This window comes from Gambusia affinis, linkage group LG04, assembly GCF_019740435.1.
Source record: "Gambusia affinis linkage group LG04, SWU_Gaff_1.0, whole genome shotgun sequence".
Taxonomy (NCBI): Eukaryota; Metazoa; Chordata; class Actinopteri; order Cyprinodontiformes; family Poeciliidae; genus Gambusia; species Gambusia affinis.
The window spans coordinates 24,547,310-24,566,931 of record NC_057871.1 but is presented as its reverse complement, the minus strand read 5'-3'; the positions used below and the strand labels follow the sequence as shown (position 1 = coordinate 24,566,931).

The following is a 19,622-nucleotide window of genomic DNA, read 5'->3' as shown; positions in this document are numbered from 1 at the left end:
AATTCATGGCTCCGGAGGATCGAGAGAGATTGTGCAAAGAGCAAGGGTCAAAGGGCGTTCTCTTTGGAATCCTGAACTTTCAGAAACGTGGAGATGTGCAAGTGCCGTCCTATTGCAAAAAGGGCTCCTTTTAAGTGTGGTGTCAGGGGTTTTTGGTTAGAATAAATACATCCTTGTGAGGATTTGAGTTTTTCCGTGTGTTTATTTTAGGTTCCTGTGCCTTTTGAGTCTGTGTTGTCTGAGATTGTTCCCAGGTGTGTCTCATTCCCTGATTACTCTCTGTGTATTTAATGCCACCTGTGTTTCTGTCTTCATGGGGTCTTTATTGTATCTGTCACGTCGGTTCAGTTATACCAGCTGCTACCAGCGCTGAGCTTTTAGTGTCTGCTTATCTGTGCTGCCTGGATTTTGGATTTGCATTTCACCATTGAATCATCTTTATTCACTTCGACCTGGGTCCTCTGCGTCAGCCTCACCACCTCTTACCGCATTTCGTGACGATCTTAGCACGGAATTAAATGCCTTGCTAGGTAAGTATATTCAAAATAAGGTGGGATATTTGTGCATCTTTAGTGTAACGTTGTGTTATTGCAGAAAAACTAAATTGGTTTGGCTTCTTCTGCACATCTGCATCAGGTGTGTCAGTAGCTAGAGAACAGTGTGGGATATTCTAAGGCCTTTCAATTTCTGGGTTTTTTTTGGGTTTTTTTTGTGCACTAATGACTGTGGGCTTTCAGACAAGTATAATTTTATTTCAACAAGTACTTTTAAAACTGAGGGATGGAGTACTTTCCTTTCTGTACAATTCTGAAACGTTTTGGTTTCTCTGTTATTGGCAAAGGGTCGATCTCAAGATGTCGAAGCGATAAGGAAGAGGTTGCAAAAATACCACAAAAGAAAGATTAGAACCAAGGAGTGTGTATGCACCCGTGCGTGTGTGTGAGGCCACTAAACCGTTGTGTTCACATCTCCCCCTTTTCTATCTTCAGCTGAAGCCAGTAATATGATGATTGGGATATGATCTATATAGGTTTAGCCTTGAGTGGGGATGGCTTTTAGACCACACATAGACACACACACACACACACACGCACGCCGGCAGAAGGTCCCACTTTAATCTAGCATGCATTTAGACATGACAGACGATTTAGTCTTATCCTGTAAATATGTCAGCCGGCACTCCTCTCTCTTCCCTTCCTCTCATTTACTTTTCTCTCCATCCCTGCTCTCTATCTTCCCTCCCCTGTGGGTTTTTTTCCTTTTTTTTTTTTTTTTTTTTTTTTTTTGCATTTTCTCTCCTCCACTTTACCCTTGTGTCTGCCTTTGCACAAAAGCCCACCTTCTCCCCCCCCTCCACACACACACACACCTATTGCTCTTTCCTTTACCTCATCCTCTTTTCCCATCCAATCTTTCTTTCATCCATTCCACCACCTTCCTGACTCCTGTCATCCATTCGTCTTCCCACCCTGACACACAAACACACACAGATGGGATCAGAGGACCAAGTGTGTGTGTGTGTGTGTGTGTGTGTGTGTGTGTGTGTGTGGTCGAGCCATGAATCTTTCACAGTCTGACTTTTCTTGGTCTGGATCAATGAACACAAAGGACGGCGTCCCCACACTGCCCCCTAGAAATCAGCTCAAGTGTCGCATGTGAGCCTCTTGCTTGAAGTGGACCCTCCCCCCCAAAAAAATAACAAAACAACAAGTGCTTCTAGCATATGGCCCTATACCGGCAGTGTGGTTACTGGAGCTGCAGCTGTGCGGACATGGGTGTTTTTTTTGTTTGTTTTTTTTTGTTTGTTTTGTTTCGAGTGCCTGGTCACCTGTGTGGTTTGAAGCCTGTCACAGCAGATCCATGCTGGTATCAGTGGGAAGCGATGGGAGGGTGGTCACCACATCGATCGATATGTCAGCCGGTGCGCAGTTGTCCTCAGTCTTTCACTCTTCACTTTGCGATTTCGCCTCAAACCTACCTCTTCCCCCTACTGCTGCTCTCTCCCTCTGCCTCATTTGAATATATTTGACATTTTCTAACCTTACATCTGTAAATCGCCGTCATTCTCCTTTATTTACTTCCCTCACTTATCTGTCTTTAGTGCCAGTTTCCTTCCCCATATTCCTTCCCCATGGCGACTCCCCATGAGGTACTTTTTTTCCTTCTCAGTTTAAATCTGTCTTCATCACCCCTTGTCACTTCTGTCTCCCTCTCTCTGTCTTGCATGTTCAACTAAGACTGCCAGATTCCCTCTTTCCAGACACCCACTCTCACTCGAAGGCAGTAGTCTATTTCTGTGCATTAGCAGTCAGTCATCGCTGCCCTCTGACAAAAGGATATGTCTAATTTATTACCCTGTCCTCTCGCCATAAATTTGTCGCTGTGGGTGTTTACCACAGTCTGTACGCGAGCTCCACTTATCGTTTCTCTCTTCATTGGAGTTATCTTAACAGCAACGACGTGACAATAACAACCACAAACAGTTACATAATTTGAAGACTTTTGTGCATAAAGTGCCCAGTTATGGTTGGGTAAGGAATTTGATAACTCTCACCGCAGTCGTGAGCCTCGTAAAGTTCATGAGACTGGTTCGACTGACTTATTTGGACCAATTCAGAGTTCAACTTATTCATTAGATTCACAACAAATGTCGTCTCAAGGCAATTTGCACAACAGCCAGATCCGACTTGTACTTGGAAATATATAGCAAATTCAAATTTGATTCATATGTAAACATGATTTATAAAACTGACTTCTGGGAAATTGCGTTGGACTTGGGGGAAGAGGCCCTGTAGGTTTGAAGGCCCTAAGGATGCCTGGGCCGGCTCTGTGCTGTTGCAATGTTATGGCCTACAAAAATAAGAGGGAGGCTGCTGAATTCACAGACTGTAAAAAGACACCCTGTAGAAGAGCAATAAACCAAAAAACGTGGGTGTTTACAAAGTGCTGTGGATATACAAGCAAATTAGTGGAAAGTTAAGTGGAAGGAAACAGTCTGGTAGAAAATGGTACACAAGACGCGGGGATAACCACTCCCTCATGTTCGTTCTGCTTATAGCTTTGATCATTTGTTTTCTGTGTTTTGTCCTAATTACTTTGTGTTTCGATTAGATCAGCCTTGTTTGTATTTTACTTTTATTCAGCCTGTTAGTTATTTTTTTATTTTTATTTTTTTTCCCCACCAGGGGGTCTTTTTGTGGGCTCTAGTGTCCCTTATATGACAGTAGGCTGACAGGAGAGGGGGGAAGACATGCGGCAAATGTCGCCTGCTACTCTACTCCCGTGTGTTCCTCTCTCCCTCAGCCTGCCTTCTCCTCTACCTTCACAGCTGCACTCGGTTAGCAATCAGTCCCAGTACAACAGTAAAACTCCCAGTATTTAACCAATTTTTCTTAATTCAATATTTGACTTGGTGGTTTAGCAGGCACACCATAAATAGAGGCCACAGTCTGAGTCGCAGCTCTCCCGGGTTCAATTCCTAGTCCTGGGTCATTTATGTTCTCCCCTCCTCTGTCTGTCTAGCTACTAAAGAATGAGACAAAAACCTTAAACGTAACAAATGGTTGCATGTTCTCAAAGTCATATGTGTTATTCTGTGATTATTGCCTCAACCAGTTATTTGGGGCGTTGACACTGCTTTCAGTTTTGGAATATAAGCAGATCCAGTTCTCCGTCCCGTTTCCCTCTGGTGTTGAGCGATCGCTACATGGAGCTGTGGTGCAGTTTGCATGAGAGTTCTGAAATATGACTTTCATAACTTGGCTCAAAATTGAGTGCTGCATATATTTAATCATAAAATAAAGTCCACCATGTTCTGTAAGACTGAGTTTAGCTTTTTTAACTTTGTCCTGAGTTCTGTAGTTCTTGGCTTCTTTGTTTTGTTTTTTTTCTTTCTTGTGCATGATTACAGTGGTCAAACCAGTCAAGCTGTAATATATTCTGTTAATTAGTCTCGCATGTATCTTGTTGCAGTAATCATTGTCCCGCTATTCGCTGTCTTGACTTTCTCTGTTATCTGTTTTCTCAATGTTGCCGTATAGCTGCTGACTTTGCATTTAATTATTAGAGCATTCTGTATACAGTGAACCCTCGTTTTCCGCCGGGGTTAGCTTCCAAAAAGAACCTGTGATCACGTCAAAATCCGTGAAGTAGTTACCTTTGTTTTTTTTACAATTATTGTACAGCATAATTAAATACTCTACATTGAAACCAAAGAACAAAATCTGTTTTCAGGCCTAGGAATTTTTTTTTAAACAAATAGAACGCTTTCTTACAAATAACTACAGTAAAATAATCATTTTAGTAATCAATACGAAGTACAGTAGGACAAATTATGACTCTCATATTTCTCTGTTCCTCTGACTGTGACTGTGCTCTCTAGTGTCTTTTTCTTCTGAAGTCCATGGTGCAGGTGTGTGTGTGTGTGTGTTTTTTTTGTTTTTTGTTTTTTTTTCCAAAAGAAGAACATTGTTTTTGCTCTTTTTTTTTCTTCTGAGCAAAAACATTTGCCAAGTTTTATTACGTATATTTAAATACCGTAACGTTATTGGCACACAGATAGAGAAGAAGTGCGTAGACTGTTTAGCCAATCAGGTCGCAGAACACAATGCATTGTGGAAAAAAAAAAAAAAAACTACACAAAAAACTCTGCGCGAGGCCGTGAAAGGTGAAACGCATTATAGCGAGGGTTCACTGTATTTATACGATGTTATCAGGATACAGTTTAATGCCTGGCTCACACGGAAATATTTTAAACTTTCAGAGTTTTCAGAACCTGAGAGACCACACACACACACACACACACACGAGGGAAAGCAAGTTTTGGAAATCTTGCAAAATCTCTCGAGGAAAGAAAAGAGAGTTCAGAGTAATGATACATGGCCGACTGGGAAGAAGCAATGGCCATAGTTTGTGGACTATGTTTAGCAGAACAATAGAAGAAGTTGTGTCCAACGTCCACCTTACCTTTGCTGGTTTATTACGTTGCGGCCGAAACGATCCAACACGCTGAATATCCGCAATTTTAGACCGGAGTGGTTCCGACGTCCTTTCTAGTAAACCAGATCAGCCTTAACACTCCGCACATGGCAAGAATATCCCTTTATATTATCTTAAAAGCCATGTCGACAATCAGGGCATTTTAAGATTGTTGGAAGGGAAAAATTGGGACAAAAATTGTCATAAAACCTTGCCCTGTGAATTATGCATAAATCAGATTTGTAATATGTAAAGTATTCAATCAATCAATCAATCAATCAATCAAACTTTATTTGTATAGCACATTTCAGCAGCAAGGCATTTCAAAGTGCTTTACACCAAATGAAACACAAAAGCAATGCAACATATAATCAACAATATAAACAATATCAAGTCAGATTCCGTCAATAAATTTGCAATTGATTACGTTTCAAATACAACTCTAAACAAGTGGGGTTTTAGTTGAGATTTAAAGGAAGTCAGTGTTTCAGCTGTTTTACAGTTTTCTGGAAGTTTGTTCCAGATTTTTGGTGCATAGATGCTAAATGCTGCTTCTCCTCATTTGGTTCTGGTTCTGGGGATGCAGAGCAGAACCAGAACCAGAAGACCTGAGAGGTCTGGAAGGTTGATACAACAGCAGCAAATCTTTAATGTATTGTGGTGCTAAACCATTCAGTGATTTATAAACTAAATGAAGAACGCATAAAGAATTATGAGGTTAATTACTTAAAATCCTTATCAAAGTTTATTTTGAGTTTATCTTAATTATTTATTTTTTAGCTTGTCATACTGTGTTGTAAAAACATCAATCATTTTGTTTTTCTTTCTTTGTGCTGTCTTCACTGCTTGCTCTACCACACCCACTGTTAAAGGTGTCCCTGAAAAAAACAATTTGATCAAAGGATGATTAATTTAACTGATACCATTTTTTTTCCCAATCATTAATGACTGGTGAATAACAAAGTCTTTTTTTTTTTTTTTTTTTTGTGAAAAAATAAATAAAATCAAATCTCAAGGGCCAGACTCTCATTCGTTTTGGCTTTCATCTCCCAGCTCTGTTCTTTATTTCCTCTCCTGCGATTCCTTGGGGACAGAGCTTCCACCTCTCATTTCTTTAATTATGCTTTCTATTTCCAATACGCCGCAAGCAACTTTTCTGAGTCCATTTCTTCTGACGTAAAATGTGAAAATAAACTCCTCCTTAATGGGAAATGTTGACTGTATTGTTCTGTTTAATTAAGAAATCTGAGAAATCCAGCTGTTAAAAAGGATCAGGTAATTTGTTAAAACGTAATTATATTTTAGAACACATATTTAAAGACAGATTCGTTAGTTTACCGTAGAGTGCCGTTCAAAGCAGCGTAATTTATAAAGCAACGCTGCCTTATAGTGGTTGAATTTTGTATTACTGGAAGTGACCTTGAGTTCAAAACGTAACTTTACCAGGAAGTCAAGACGTCTGTCTTTAACGAAACGGTCAGGCTTCGTTACGCCTCTGTATTGTTTCAGCAAACCTCACAAACGTCAAATTTTTTTCCACTTGCATCTCCAGTAAAATGCAAAAAATAGTTTGTGTTCCACTGTTTCCTGTCAATGATATTGGACGAAGCCTCCTCGTAAACCCGATCACATGCCTCCTATTCTTCAGCGTGATGAAGAGCCTCATCAACTAGCTCTGTTAGCGTCCCTTACAGACGTAGAGACCAGAGAAAGAAATGAGTAGCTCTAGACTCTAAGATGGCCGTGTTTGTGAAGAGTGTCGGCGTTTCTCTTGGGGTTTTCTTTCCTCATTAAGAAAAACCAAAGCAGTGGCCATTCATCTGCAGACGATTCAGCTCAGTCTTATCCATTCTACCATTACTAATGGATAAAGAAACGAAGATCCAAAGAGTGTTGACCAGGAGAGAGCAATCCACCTTTATCTGATTAAAATCCAGGATGCCCAAATTATCCTGGATAATTGGATGCACATGAGCCACATAAGCAATGTGGTATCACACAGCCTGGTTTCAACTCAAATTAATAATAATTAAAACCATTTAAGAAAAAAACTCACCCATGTGGGAACAAATTCTGAATGTTTGCTTTGGAAACCTGTGATTCTGGGGGCGGAGTCGGTGAACTCTCCTTAAATAGTCAAGAGTTATATAATAACACTTTATTTTCACTCTTGATTTTTAACTACTAATATTATACGTCCAAGAGTTACATATTTTGAACAAAATCCACTAACACCAGAACATTTTAACACTTTTAAATTTGCGGTGCAGTGAGCTGCCATTCGGACAAACTGACCCCAGTCCCATCCACTTTACACGCGCAAAAAAACCGCACTCGCAATGTCTAGGCTTGAAAAATGTGAACATCATCTGCAAAAGAAAAAAAAAAAACGATATACTTGGAACCCAAAATCTTACACCCTTCTGTACTTGACATCATCTTGACTTTGTGTCAAGAATGTGGACAAAACTCTTGCTTTGGTCATACAGGGACAGGATTTCCCTCAAAAGCATTCGTAGCACTTCGTAGCACTGCAGAGCCTTTCTGCAAATATTAATAATAGTAAGGAAAAAAAAAACCACATGTCGGTAGTTTGTGAAAAGAAAATGGCTACTTTCCCATATTTAATGTTTGATCAATAAAAGTTTAAACAGAACTGAAACCATGACCAGCGAGGCTGTGGGAAGAACAAGAAGGAATGTAATAATCATAAAAAAAATAAAACAAACTCTCATTTTAGATATGTAAATCTGATGCAACATTTTCAGTGTGAGATTGCACTGCTGTTATAATATTTTACTTTTTTTTTTTTTTTTAAGACAGGTGGCGCTATAGTGCCTCCACTACAATGGCCCTTACTTTACAAAGCTAACATTGGTCAAAAGCTTAAAAAAAGAAGAAGTTTCTTTCAGAGTTCTCATACATTCCTTTAAGATTTGGGAACCTTTTTTTTCTGCTTTTCAAACGACGTGCACAACATGCACTGTTTGCTAAGATATACTTAGTACATTTCCAGATTATAAATAAATAAAAGGCTTATGTTTGAGCATCGGTATCCCACTGCTGTTTGTGGAAGTAGGACATCTCCGTTAGAATTAATACTGAGAAAGACATTATTATTATTCATTTTGATGCTCTGGACTACCTGGTGCTGGAACCAGGATGCGGTCCAAAATTGGCATTCATTAAGGAGCGCGTGTCGACATGGCGGATGCAGCATCCTCTCAGGCCCTCGTCTGATTAGGACGGCTGAGTCTGAAACGTAGAAAGGGACTCTGGGGAACGGTGTAAGTCGGCTGCTGACTAAGGCCTTCAGCTTTAAGGAGCAGCTTTGGAAGACGCATTAATTTACACTCCTTCAGAGGTAACTCATGAGCTGGGGAGTACATTCATCATGAAATACTTTCCCCCCCTTTTTCTTTCTTTTCTTTTTTTTTTTTTTTTTTTTTTTTAAATTAACAGTGCAAACTGCATGCCGGTGTGTCTTTGTTGCAGGTTGCTAGATTATCAAGCTCAGCTGGGGTCTGGGGCTGTTGTTTTATCGCAGGACACACAACCGGGGCGGCTGCTTCCACTTACTGTTTCTGCGTCGTCCAATCCGTTTCAGGCAGCCGATGGCAAAAATTGATCAAGTTTGTTTGTGAAAATTAGTTCAATGCCGTCTGCGGGGCACTATTTCAAGGATAATGAAGCGGGATACGGCTCCAAATGATAAAGCGGCTCTTCCCTTCGGTCGCTCCACAAGCGTTGCGTGCTTTATGGAAGGTGAGGATCAGGGGAGGCAGGTCTGCTGAAATTAGAATCAATCACCCTAAATTTGTGGTTTCAGAGCTCCACGGCGTTTTCCTGTAGAAACTGACTCGGGACTGTTTCATTTGTGTCTTCGTTGTCTCCCGTATCGGTCTCCACGGCTCTCCTGCCTTGTTTTACGATCTTTTTTTTGCTCTTATGCTGGTAAAAGAGTTTCAATACATTCCTCTCACAAAACTGGAAAAAAAAAAAAAAAGAAGTTTGATCTTCTTGCCATGTCGCTATACTTACTGTAATCTTTTTTAAAAATGCTGGCTAATATGTGCATTTCTGCTAACTATCATTTGATCTTCCAAAGGCTTTTTTAATAATTTGCTTACCTGGGAAAATCCATTAAGATTTAGACTCATTTACCAAGTGGTAAAGGAGTCTGGAGAAGATGACAGAAACTAGCAAAATTTGTGCCTGCTTTCACAGATCAAATGTGGCTAATAAATGATTTGTTATTGTAGTTGCAGGGTAATGAGGTGAGTGCGTCATAGCATCACCACCACAAAACTGAAAATTAGTCATTGATACTCTGCAGTCGAGATGGCAGATGTAAATAATAAACGAATAGGACTGATCCCATTTCTGATCCCTGAGGAACCCCTTTGGATACAGCGAGGAAAACAGATGAGATAATGTCACATTTCACACTCTCTCATTTCCTGATAGGCAAGGCAAAGGGGTTTATTTGTTTTGCACGTTTTTAGCAACAGGGAAAATTTAAGTGCTTTACGTGATTAAAAAGGAAACAAAAACTTAACTTTTCACTGGGAAAACAAAGGAAAAGCAATGACAGACTAAAAAAGCATCTTACGATTTATGATGTTCCTTTTGTTATTAATCAAGGAAAGCTCTAAACGCGAAGGTTTTACTGGAGGTGAAGAAGAGCTTTTCAGTATTTTTGGAAGTTTGCTCCATACTAGAGGATAATAAGAACTGAATTCTTTGTTTTTTTGGATCTGATTCTGGGTGGTAGACCTGAACCAGAACACTTGAATGGCCTGGAAGGTTGATACAACAACAATAGATCTTTAACATATTCTGGTGCTGAGCCATTCAGTGATTTATTAACTCACAAAAGTATTTAAGAGTCTGTTCTCTGAACTTTAGAGCTGGGCTGACCTGCTGTGAAGACATTGTTACAGGAATAATTTCAACTCAAGACAATTCGAGGAGGAGTTTTCAAGATCTGGTTTGAACTGCAGTCCTTTAATCATAGAGATGATTTGAACTTTATTTGACGACTGAATGAAGTGTCATTTGATAAATAATGACACTTTTAATACGAAATTGTATTAAAACTTGAATTAAAAGTCCATTGAAATATTCAGCTTTGCATCATAAGTGTCATTATTTACTGATTGACGCTTCCTGACAACAGTCGTAGACATTCATGAAGACTCCTTCATGTTTATGACGGTGTCATGTCAACATTATGCACACCCCTTCAAATAAAGTCGTACAATGTTTTTTAGGGGGTAGAAGACCGACTTTATAAATGTCTTTATGCGTCTCTGGAGGTTCATGTCTGATCACTACACCCTCTCCAGATTTTGGTAGTCAATTTTGACTAGTTTTCACTTTAAAAGAATATCAGCTGTATTGTCAATAGCTTTGACGATAGGGAAGTTTTTTTTGTTTTAAAAAAGAAACAACTGCAGAGACTTCTGTGTTGTCTAGTGCCTCAATAAAGTCAAGCAAAACTTTTGAAACCAGGTTTATAAATTAATTCTGTTTACATCAATGTTCCTCTCTTCCCTTGGCTAGAATATACAAAACCATTGTTTGAGAGCAACTGTGCAAAAAACCAGATCAACTGACAACAGCATGAAAGAAAAGTAAGAGAATGCATCACTTTCAGTCTCTGACAACGATACTCCTACCACTGCCATCCCTCCCGGTTTCCACCTGTTGTTTGTCCTGCACTGTGACTTGACTTTTGTCTGACAATAAAAGACGAGGAAGCTGAGCATCGATCCACCCTGCAGGGAGGCCCATGATGTGGGAAGAGCTCCCCCAGCAGCAATCCCCCTTCGTGTGCAGGAGCACCAGAGTGGGAGTTTGTGAATTAGATTTTATTTCAGTGTGTTTGTTCGTGTGCGAATTTTGATCTTGTCGTCGTCTGCACTTGCCCACATCTTGTCGGTCTGTAGGTGGCTGAACGCGCTACGAAGCCGCCCCTTCATGCTTTTTTTCACGTAACTGTATATCTTCGGGCGCTTTGAGTTGCATATGGAACTGCGATTGCGTTACTGGTGCTTTGGGATTCTGTTGACATACGGGGTGAACGTTTGAGTCTGCACACTTGAAAATCTTTTAAACTTTCTTGCTGTGCTTTTACAGTAGTGCATATGTTTTTGTTTTTTTTTTCTTTTCTTTCCCTGCCCATTTGCCCGTACGTGCAGATTATAGACTTTCACCCATCACCGAGCACACAGCACCCACAGGCTCTCTTACTCATGCTGGCTCTTAAAGTAACGTCAACAAGGAATTCGAACTTTATAGTGACGCTTTTTGTCCACATTTAAGAACGCTATTACATTTGGATTGGTAATACGTGATTATTTCAATTTCCATCATAGTTAGGCACTCTTCAACTCAACATAACAGAGCTCAATTTCAGCTTGAATGTTTTGTCAAAAAATCTAATTATCTGACTTTCTAAAGCAGTTTTCTCTCCAGCTCTTTATTCTATAAAACCCATCTGGTTTGGAGTGATGAATCTCAGTTATTTTTATATCACCTATGCAGAAGTCTATGCAATGGGCTTCACGCAACGTTTTGTTAGCAAATACCAATAAAATATTAATTAATGAATGAAAATCAGAACAACTGACTCATGTTGCACACACACAAAGACAGGTTGGAGAATTCGATTGCAGTCCGTGCACCACTCATACACTGACTAACACATCCCTCATCAAGTCTCTGTCACAGACATGAAGTTTGGTAGAAATCTGAAGAAAGAAAATTAATGCCGTTATATGATTTCCAAAGCAAGCTAACTTGACAGATTTCTTTTTTGACAGTCAAAGACTCTGATTCCTTTGGCATGTTGGTGTTCATAATGCTTTAGATGTATGGTTTGGTGATGTAATATTAGTTTAATAGGGATTATAACACACCCATAAAACCTGGTTAATAGAGTTACAGACTCTGCCTGAAATGATGCTTGCTGGAATGAATACTTTACTTCATAATCCACTCTTAGCCGAGCATCAAACTCAGTAAATTAGTGTTCGAACATTTACTATATACAAATGCAGCCGCCTCCTGGCCGCACCTAAACTGATGTCTATTTCAAAATCGATTGAATTGACCGCAGACAGAGACTCGCTTGGTGATGTAAGCTTAGTCCAAATAGTAATCAGTCAGTGTCTGTCCTAATCAGGCTCTATCCGGCCCCTAGGCTGACTTCAGGAACTTTTCCTTCTACCTTATCTTCTTCATTTCCCCTTGTCTGCCTGCCAGACCGGGGGGAAAAAAAAAATTAAAGAAGACCAGTCGTCTAGGAAAATATCTTTGCAGGATACTCAGACATACAGAAAACAAGCGCCACAGTGCTACACAGGCTTTATTTGGTTTATCTGGGTCTCCAGCTCAGTATTTACACTTCACCAGCGACAGCTTGCTACAGTTTAAGCTGATCTTTGCGTATGATGTTGGAGTCATCACTTTTGGTTCTTAGTATTGACACAGGCACTCCATCTGTTTCCCTGTCAGAGACCGGGGAGGTGGCTTGCTTAAACTTGCTCACAGCTTTGCGTGGGTGTGTGTGTGTGTGTGTGTGTGTGTGTTTCCATTCGAAACCCGCTTTACGTCTTGTCGGTACATAAACAGAAAACGTAACTTTGGCATGTGAAAAGTGGTGCGCCTGATTTCTGTGGCAAATTATGAACAGTTTTTCTTAAGTGGCATGAAACCCCCCTCACCACCCCCAGAAAAATATAGTTGCATGTCGTTTTTTTTTTTTTTTTTTTTTACTGCAGATGTTCACGTTATAGCAAATATGTCGTTGGTGTTCTAAAGCAAAGTATGTTTTGTTTTTTTGTTGTTGATGGGATCCCTGTGGGAGGCCTGTTTCCCCCAGTGTTCCTCACACTGTGCATCAAAATCAATGGAAGATGTGCATTAATGAAATCACTGATAACAAGTCCACTGGGAGATGCTGACTGCAACAAATAACGTAAATAATAATGTAGGATCCTCTCTAAAAAATAAATAAAAATAAAAAAAAGCATCTTGCTAATCTTAAAGCTTTTCTGTTTTTCAAATGAGCTACTTTCAATTTAATAAACACAAAACTATCTTGGCTCATGAATACATCAGTGTCATTAAAGATCACGAGAGATTTCGCAATAGAGTTTCTTTTCTAATAATGAAGACTTTTTGGTTGCTGCTTTAGCCTGTTATCATTGGCACAGTGTATGGAGGTGAGAGCTGTAAAACCTGGTACCCTGTATTGGTGTTTGAGACATTTATTTCTCTCTCTTTTTTTTTCCATGTGTCCAGTTCGGCCATTGCAGGCATGCCATATTGATAATCAGGTTGCCTACATGTGCCACTGCAGCTTTGCTCTCTGCAAAACAATGTTGCAACATGGAACCCGGACAACGTGAGCGACTTCATTGAATCAAGACAAATCACTCACCGTGGACAGACCACGTTGATGGAATAGGAACTCGTGTTTGGATGGTGAGCGTTTGTAAATTTGTCACCTGGAGGTATAGAGCTGTGGAAATGAAGGGCAGGAAGCCTGCAACTCTCAGCGCCCCAGACCGGCCAAAGGTCAGGCAGCGTCGGCTCCTGAAGGTTGCAGCAGCCCCGGGCAGACAGACACCAGGATGGGCTGGTACTGAAGCACAGGAGCTGCAGCCCCCCAGGCCAGAGAGGCACAGGGACAGATACAGAGAACCAGAACCCCCCAAACCAGCTGCACCGCTGTCACGTTCTGAAGTTCAGGCCAAACTGAACGTCTTGAACTCCTTGTCTTAGAACGACTCGGCTAATAAAAGATTTCACAGGCATTGGGGAAAGCCTCCAACATTTTTATTTATTTTTTACACAGTTTCTGTGGCACAGGACATTAAATGTGATGTGATTTATGTTGAAAACAATATATCTTAGGTAAACAACCGACCCAAGCAATGCAGCAAGAGTGAAGACAAAGCAGGAGCTAACGTTAAGCACAGCATCGTCTGCATAAAGGATCTTGATTGCTGAATCGTTGGCTCCAGTTAGTTGAAATTTTGCTGTGTTGTTTTGACACAACAATGCTTGCAGTGGCAGAATGTGAGGAACTCTTATTAATTTATCTTTTGTGTTTTTTTATTTTATTTATTTTGACACAAGATACTCATAGATAGGTGGGTTCAAGCCGTGCTTGTTGCATTGTTAGCCTTTTGCAAGTTAGCAATCAGAAGATTAAAACTGACAGTGTAACAAACCACTCTGAGAACATCACAACTGTACGCCAAAGTTTGCCTGGTGGTAAATCTGTTACACATATGGTGTAATATAAGGTACAAGATTTCAAGCTTTTATTTTTACAGTTTTAATGATTATGGTGTACAGGTAAAGAAAACCCAAATGTCAGTGTCTTGGAAAGTTAAAATATCACATTAGACCAATCAAAGATGATTGTTTTTAAGCACCTTAAATCCATGTATGATGATTCTATATAAGATACGAGTTTCACTTTCTGAGATGACTGATAAGAAGTATTTTACACAGTATTCTAATACTGCCAGATGTATCTGTACAAGCTGTTAGTAGCTTACTCCAACCAAGGCCACTGCTTCTTGTTCTCATCGATGGGACGATTTAGCTTGTTTACTTTTACATTGACTAAGCGAACAACTGAAAAATGCTATTTGTAAAACTCAAGTGTGTTGTACTGATGGGAGAAGAAACGTACTGCGAGAATGATCAATACTCTTAATTAAGATTGTTCCTAAACGATGCTTGGTTATTAGACTTTTGAGCATCTGCACTGAAGTGACAAAATGACACATTTACTTTCCTCATGTTAGTCTTTGGATCAGTGCGACTGCAGAGTGGGTTTACGTGCTCCTCAGGTCAGATCAGGAAACCAGAGAACAGCAACATAAATAAAGTCTCCAGCTTGGATGGGCCGTCTTATCTGTTTCTCTCACTGCCTCTGCCTCCTCCACGGTGATCATTGGTTCTATTGATGGGCAGAATGTGTCTCAGTGCATCAATATGATCTTCAGTAAGAACCCTTCTATCGATTATGTGGTCTGACAAACAAGGTTTCTGGATAAAAGTGAGTTAAGAGGAAACAAAGAATTTCTCTGACGAGACTAGTGATGGTTCCCTCGAGTACACTTAAACTTTCTTGGTTCCTCTCCTTCTTTTTAGAATAAGTTAGGTACCTGAAACACCATGTAGGATTTTTTTATTTGATAAGTTTAGTACATTTGTTCTACACAGACTAAAATGTTAGGAATTAATATATTTTTGCTGCCATTTGGTCTTTGGCATAGTGCAACTTCATAAAGGTGTAAATGTAAGAGAATCCTAATTTGTCCTTACTTGGTCCAGTGGGCATCAAATGTCTCGAGCCAATGTTGTAGCTTCTCAGCATTTCTGTTCAGTCATTGAAACAGTTGGTCTGTGGCTGAGCTAAGAAGAAATCTCATCAAACCAACCTTGATGCCGAAAAACGGTAACAGCCTTACCGAACGGACTGTAAAATATTAATTTCTGTAGTTTTTCTGTCACGGGAACACAGGATGTAGGATGTAAAATTTCTCTTACTGATTGAAAAAGCTCCATGCTCTGGAAGAAGAAGATTTCTGCCAGTAAATGTTTTCAGTGATCTTCACGAAGCTCTGGCCTGACATGTGCAAACAAATCTATTTGCAATGCTGCATGCTCACAATGAGCGGGGATGTCACGCCGAGATATTCATGTTTGAATGCAGAGTTTTCATTATTGAGCTATCTCAATAAGACGGTGCATACGCGTAATTACAATGTTCCCTTAGGTGATCTTATGCTATTTTCTCGTAATTTTCTCAGTATTTGATGACTGATAGACTTGGAACGTTACAGCTGCCTAACTGCTTAAAATGGGATCTATTTTATTTATATATATATATATATGCAAGCACTAAACACTGTAATGTCTTAACCATAATTTTGCTTTGTAAAGAGTTGTAGTGTTGGCTTGTTCGAATTGAAAACTTTCCTTCATTAAAATTGTGAGGAAAATGGAAGCAAACGTTCAAGGTGTTTTATTGATTTTTTTCTTTTTTTATTAAGTCAAAAATGGCTTCCCAGAATGAAACCAGATGTAGTGAAGGAAGCCAAGGGCACACCATTGCAGACGGCCAGGAAAAGAAACGAACAAACCAAGCAAAGAACACGAGTGAAGATTAAGACTTGAGAGCCGGACAAAATAAAAATTAAAAGACGGATGCTGAGTTAACCTTGTTGCTGTTGAGTGGTGAGTAAAAACCAATTAGCTCACTTGTTCTGAGCTGTGCCGTGTTTGCTTTGCTTGTATCCGTCTGCGAAGCTCTCAAAGTGTGGCTCTATTATAGGGTGAAAGATGACAATGATTTCAGTAGCACTCAGCGGTGGCCGATTCCTGTAATAAAACCACCGAATGCAACTTTCACCAGGTTGGTACATTCCTGTTATGTAAATGATCAAACGCTTGAAAATAGAAGTCGTAGCCCCCAGAAAAAGCCTCTCTCCGAGATACCTCGCCTTTTAGACTCCCCTGTAAATTACAGCTCATCTCATGTAGAAACACTTGGTCCAAATTTTTTTTTTTTTTTTTTTTTTGCAAATTATACTTCGAAATCTTTGGAAACATGCAGCCTTTGTCAATGTCTTCATCTGAGCTGGAGGGAGAGAGAAGGGGAAATAACTGGTGGTCTGACAACACCGCGTTTAATCCAACGCAGCGATGAGTGAAGCGCAGGTACGTTGCCATGGTGAGGACCTGCTTGTCGGTTTAATTTTCACAGTTCAAATAGGGTTAAAAAAACCTTCCGCTTGCCAGTTTCTGATAAGGAACGCAAGTGTAGGATGTAAAACGCCTTCTTGAATGGTGAAGTAAGTCCTTACAAGTAAATGGCGTTGGTCACTTCTCCATTTACTACAGTTTAAGTGAAGATTTTTTATGCAGAGCTCCATTTTGTGCAAGATGTTAGGTTGAAAAGGAAGATTTTATTTCCCTGTGGTTGCAAGACACACGTTCACAATGATTATTTGGCATTTAAACATGACAATTTTAGATTTGAATGCTTCACAGAGACTCACATCAGATATAAAAGTCTTTAAATAGAGTTGAAACATATGGAAAAAATCATGTTGCAATCATGAAAGTTTGGGGTTTGATTCCAGCTTCCTCGCATGATGGATCCCTTTCCAAGGCATTTAATTGGCTAACAGTTGTTGTATGTTTCTTTGTGAACGTAGCTCTAATGTAAAAAAGTGCTTTGAGTGCTCTGTATTACTAAAGCGCTATGCGTTCGGTCCATTTACCTCTACTGCCATTTTACTGCACCGGACCAGAGTGTAGTGCAGGAAAAGGAAATTAAAACCTAGAAAGAAAAAAAAAAAAATCATTAAATCATAAAGCAAACAAATGCTGTAACGCATAAAACAGACTAAAACAAATGGAACATTTCACATGGTGCAAATTATACTTCGAAATCTCAGTGCAGAGAGTTTTCAAGAAGGGATTTTGAGGTCATTCCACTTTTTTGGAGCTGGAGCAGCAAAAAGCACAACCTCCTAAACTTTCACTTCTTCCGTTTAGACGCACTAAGGAGCAGCTTGAGATGACCTGACAGAATGGGAGGCTGTCTAGAGAAGTAGGATTGAGGTTTAGAATCTAATTAAAAAGACAAACTACAGGAGGAGTTCTGCAGTCAACGTGCAGCCGGGGGAGTTATGGCGAAATGGATGAAATGTGCTCGTATGTACATCTGCCACTTTAAAGGCGTCCAGGAGCATTTTCCACCTTCTGAAGTTAAGCAATGGAGGATTTAGTAACCCCTACTTAAAATGCATTGTGGCTTTAGTGGTGATGAGGATGTGGATTACTGTCTCAACGCGCTTCCTAGAGAGAAGGGTCTTTATTTGGTCCGGCTGCCTCAATTAGTAAAAATCGATCTGAAATCACTGTCGAATACAGTAACCAAGTCCAAACATACGATGACAGAATCCTCAAGTTATCAACATTTTGTTGCATGTCTGTAAGATTTTCTATAAGAAATGATGAGATTTCTGTCTTTATTTTTCTGATCTGACAATACTCTTTGCCAGATCGAACACTTCTAGAGCCGACGTGTCGGCAGCGATCCAGCCAAAGTTGCCCTACCGTAATTCCGCCACACTTTGAGCTGTCTGAAAAAGTCCAACGGGTTCTGAAAGGGGAGACGTTGCGCTTTCCAGCCAATGTCTGGTTACAATCTGAGGTGCGCTCTTTTCGCAGACAGTAAATTGCAAAAATAGCGCGCTAGATATTGGAAGTTCCAGTTGTTATGGATAAACGGGCAAATATATATTTACTCACACGACATTTAAAGAACTTCGTACAATTAAAAGAAGCAAAAATATCCAAATGGAGATTTGAAACTTGGGGCTAAAAAGGGTTAACAAAAATAGCAGTCAATAGCTTGAAAGAAAAAAATCTGTTGGATAGGAATACAAATTATGACTTCGATCTGTGAACCAGTATGCAAAGTTAAACCCAAAACCCAGGGATTGGTCCGTGTTTGAACCCGGACAGCCGGGGTGTTTCCACGCCAGCAGGAGTGTACAAACATTTTATTTATTCTTTTTTTTTTACTGTTATTTCAGATGCAGCTATACATTTAGGTTAGTTTATGAGACCGGAATATTAAAATGGCCATATGGACTTAAGTTGCCTGAAAAACAGGTCTAAACTCCCAGCTGTCGGCAACCGCAGTGAGAAGGGAGGAGAAAAGGGAGAGGAGATTAGCCGAGGCAGAGAGGATTGACGGGAAGGAAGGGAGAGCCGGAGAGGTGAATAGAGGGAAGAAAGAGGAAGGAAAGAACACGGACAGCAAGGTAGACACAAAAAGAAAGGGGAGGTGGAAGGGGAGTGGAGCATACGCTGAAATAGAGGAACTGCAGCAGTGCTGTTAATTGAGAGGGAGAAAAGATACAGCAGAAAGGAGGAAGAGCAGTGCAGAGAAAGCTACGAAGAAACGCATTTCAAAGAGCATCTGCTGCTTTCCACACCACTCCTTTTAATCGCATCTTTCATTCCCTTTTATCTGTGTGCTTAGTGGATTTGTTTTTGCAGCATTAATTAACATGTACAGGCAATGGGAAATCAATATGTGTGGCCCCTCGATGTTAAAGACTGTTTTTCTCTGGGACAGTTTGTCTGCTTTCTAAATACCCGTCAACAAATGTGTGTAACTGTGTACCTATTTATCTGCATGTGCGTACATAAAGGTTGTCTTAAAGTTTTTAAACGCCTTCTTAAGTTTAGTTTCATCAATTCGAGTCAATGAAAAATCATTTCTTAATACTTTCGCATGTTCTTTGACGAGTGCTGCATAGCTTTTTGCCTAATGCAATTTTATTTAAGAAGTAATTTTCCACGGTACTTTAGTCAAGGTGAAAACAAAAGAATAAAATCACTGTTTTATAATCAAAATACACTTTTTTTAAAAATTATTATTATTATGTGGAAATGTAAGTATGCAATCGAGAGTCTGTATTGGCATAAGCTATATTTTAATTGACTTGAGCTTGTAAAGCAGACACAATGTTTTTCACGGGGAAGTCCTAATTACAACATTTACATTATTATTATTATTATTATTAGTTTTG

General features: G+C 39.8%; 1 protein-coding gene across 3 annotated transcripts in view; it reads left to right on the top strand.

The window, feature by feature from the left end:
- LOC122829795 (zeta-sarcoglycan) overlaps nucleotides 1-19,622 on the top strand; it is a 319,206-nt gene that overhangs the window by 24,160 nt on the left and 275,424 nt on the right. The window contains exons 1-2 of one of the 3 annotated variants that reach the window (XM_044114644.1): nucleotides 338-530; nucleotides 16,062-16,245. The exons of 1 other annotated variant lie outside the window; for it this stretch is intronic. The gene's annotated coding sequence lies outside the window, so the exon portion shown is untranslated. Of the gene's footprint in view, nucleotides 1-337; nucleotides 531-16,061; nucleotides 16,246-19,622 lie in introns of those variants that run through there. One more of the 3 variants, XM_044114645.1, reaches the window with a different exon arrangement.